The following is a 3,970-nucleotide window of genomic DNA, read 5'->3' as shown; positions in this document are numbered from 1 at the left end:
AACTCATTAAAATCACTTACTTGTAGAGAGACTAAGTGGATGAAAATTTTGAAGCTCAAAAACCCTCTAATGGCTGCAGTTTTTGGTGATGAAGAAGAATAGGAAAAGATATCTTTTCCTATTTATTTTATTCTTATTCTAGTCAAAATTGTTCACCAACCCACCTAATTTTGACCGTTTCTCTTTCTTTTGTCTCCTATGGCCGGCTAGCCTAAGCATTGGGGGTCTAATTGCTCTTTAAAGGCTCCCAATTTAGGTTCTTTAGCTAATTGACACCCTTATCTAACAAAATAGGACTTTTGCACTTTATGCGATTTAGTCTCTTTTTGTAATTAAGCAAGCAATCGCTAAAATTAATTCACCAAAATTTTCATGCACTTATCTATTTTTGCTACAATACATAAAATAATATTTAAAATAATGTCCTCGACCTTGGGTTAGTGGTTTTGAAACCATTTTTTTGACTAGCCTCAAAATTGGCCTGTTATAATTCTCCCCCTTTAGGGATTTTTTTCCTCGAAAATCATACCGATAAAAAGGTTTGGGTATTAGCTTTTCATGATTTCTTCGGGCTCCCATATGAGTTCTTCAACCCCATGTCTCTACCATAACACTTTCACAAGGGGAACACTCTTATTTCTCAGTTGTTTAACTTCTTGAGCTAGGATCTTAATAGGTTCCTCACTATAAGACATATCCGATCTAATCACTACTTCAATCAGAGAAATGACATGTGAAGGGTCAGAGCAGTATGAACGTAACATGGACATATGGAACACATCATGGATCTTTTCCAATTTTGATGGTAAAGCTAACTAATAGGCTACCGTCCCGACTCTCTAAATCACTTCATAAGGTCCAATAAAACGCGAACTCAGTTTACCCTTTTTACCGAATCTAAGAACCTTCCTCTATGAGGATACTTTTAGAAATACCTTATCACCGACTTGAAACTCGATCTCTTTTCATTTCAAATCCGCGTAAGATTTCTGTCTATCCGAAGCGGCCTTTAAACAATCACTAATTACCTTAAATTTTTCTTCGGTCTCCTTGACTAAGTCGACCCATGAATCTGACTCTCTGTAAGCTCGGTCCAATACAAAGGCCTTCCGCACTTACGCCCATACAACGCTTCATAAGGTGCTATCTTCAAACTCGACTGAAAGCTGTTATTATAAGTAAACTCCACCAGTAGCAAATACTTTTCCCAACTGCCCTGAAACTCCAATACACAACATCGGAGCATGTCTTCCAAGGTCTGAATTACTCTCTTTGATTGGCCATTGGTTTGCGAGTGAAAAGCCGTACTAAAATTTAACTTTGTACCCAAAGCTTCTTGGAGCGTTTTCCAAAATCACGATGTAAACCTCAGATCTCTATCCGATATGATCGACAAAGGTACTCCCTGTAACTTTACAATTTCTGAAATATATAACTCAGTTAGCTTGTCGAGTGGGAAATCAGTACGTACCGAAATAAAATGAGCTGACTTTTTCAATCGATCAACCACAACCCACACATCATCTTTCTTCCTCGGGGTCACTAGCAAACCCGTTAGAGAATCCATAGTAATTCGATCCCACTTCAACCCTGGGACCATAATAGGCTAAAGCAAACCTGAAGGTACTTGGTGCTTGGCTTTCACTTGTTGACATACTAGGCATGTGGATATGAACTCTGAAATATCTCTTTTCATCCCCAAGCACCAATACATTTTCTTCAAATCGTTGTACATTTTTGTACTCCCGGGGTGCACTGATAAGCAACCACTATGTGCCTCATCTAAAATCTTTCGAATCAATTCGGTGTCTTTAGGAACACAAATCCTTTCTCGAAATCTCAAGCAACCATCAGAACCTATCCAAAAATCTAATTCGCAATGGGTTTTATTGGATACTAATTTACTGTCACTCTTCTGAGCCTCGCAAATTTCTTAAAGAAACGTCGGTCTAGCTTTTAACTCTACTAAAACTGAACTATCCTCTAACAAGGTCAATCGGGCGTTCGTTGTTCTCAATGCAAACAATGATTTTCTACTTAATGCATCAGCGACCACGTTCGCTTTTCCCAGATGGTAGTTGATAATCAACTCATAATCCTTTAATAGTTCCAACCATCTCCCTTGCCTCAAATTTTAATCCTTTTGGGTCATCAAGTACTTAAGACTTTTATGATCAGTGTATACATGGCATATCTCTCCGAACAAATAATGTTGCCAGATTTTCAAAGTGAACACTATGGCGGCCAAATCTAAGTCGTGTGTCAGATAATTCTTCTTGTGAGGTTTCAACTGTCTCGAGGCATAAGCCACAACTTTTCCCTCTTACATAAGTACACATCCCAACCCATTTAGAGAAGCATCGCTATAAATCACGAACTCTTTTCCTGATTCGGGTTGTACTAATACTAAAGCCTTAGTCAACAACATCTTCAACTTCTCGAAACTCTATTAACACTTATCTGACTTTCAAACTTAACTCCTTTTTGCAGCAACCTTGTCATGGGAGTCACAATCATAGAGAAGTCTTTTATAAATCGTTTGTAATAACCGACCAACCTTAAAAAGCTTATAACCTCAGTCGCACTCTTTGGCGGCTTCCATTCAACAATAGCAGAAACCTTGCTAGGGTTGACCCTAATACCATCACACGAGACAATATGACCCAAAAAATCAACTTCTTGAATCTAAAACTCACTTTTACTAAATTTTTCATACAACTGATTGTCCCTCAGAGTTTGCAAAATGGTTCTCAAGTGTTCAGCATGTTCTACCTTGTCTCTAGAATAAATCAGGTTATCATCGATGAATACAAAAACAAACTTATCTAGATATGGCCGAAATACCCAATTCATTAAATCCAAAACCACGGCGGGAGCATTTGTTAAGCCGAAAGGCATGATGAGAAACTCATAGTGGCCATATGTAACATCTCAAAATAGGGCCTAAATGGAATAGTGGTTACGAAACCACGAATTTAAGATAGAAAAGTTTATTCTGATTAATTTTTATTATTTACCGAGTGATTAGATGCATGTGTTAGAGTATCGATGGAAAATTTTATAGATAGCATGCTTAATTTGCCTACTAGGGCTTAATTGCAAAAGTTGATAAATATGAGTTTTAGATACTAAAGGATTAAATTGAAGAGTATAATTGAAGTAGAGGTCCTTAAATGGAAATTAGACCATTAGGTTTTCATGGAAAAAAGTGGACATACATAGATAAAAATAACTAAATTTTTAATGAAGGGTATTTTAGTCATTTAGTAATTAAAAGATTAAAAAAGGGAAAAAGATGGAAAAATGTGCCCATCTTTTTCATTAGGCTGAAATTTCAAAGGTTCTTCATAGCTAGGGTTTTTTCAAGCTTCCAAGCTTCATAGTAAGTGATTCGAAGCCCCATTTTTAACGTTCTTTATGTTTTTGAAGTCCCGGTCACTTGATTTAGCTTATTCTAGCAATAATTTAACCTAGGGTTCATATTTGGAAAAATACCCATAGGTGAAATGTGTTTATTTTGATGTTTTATGGTAGAATATGAAGCTTGAAATTATGTTAAATGACTTGAGCTAAGCGATTTTAAGCGAAAACGATAAAACGAATAGGTAAAAATACCTAATGGTCATAAGTACATGTTAGAGTGAGAATTTGATGTTGTCGTAGGTAAATAAATGATCAGCATGTCATAAAACATGAGAATTAGGGATAAAGTTTCATTTTCGAGCCTTGGGGAAAAAGTGTAAATATGCAAAAGTTTAGGGGCAAAATTAAAATTTTGCCAAAGTTAGAGTTAAGGACTTTTTTGATAAATGTGAATATTAAATAAGTTAAATTTTCTATTACAAATCAAGAAGAATGAAATTCAGGGTTAGACCAAGGAAAGAAAAAGGTTGAGGACTAAATCAAAATATTTGATCGTATTTTGTATTAAGGTAAGTTTGCGGTAAATAAACACAATGTTTTATTATTT

The sequence above is a fragment of the Gossypium arboreum genome, chromosome 12 (assembly GCF_025698485.1).
Source record: "Gossypium arboreum isolate Shixiya-1 chromosome 12, ASM2569848v2, whole genome shotgun sequence".
In the NCBI taxonomy this organism is placed as follows: Eukaryota; Viridiplantae; Streptophyta; class Magnoliopsida; order Malvales; family Malvaceae; genus Gossypium; species Gossypium arboreum.
This window is presented reverse-complemented; position numbering follows the sequence as displayed.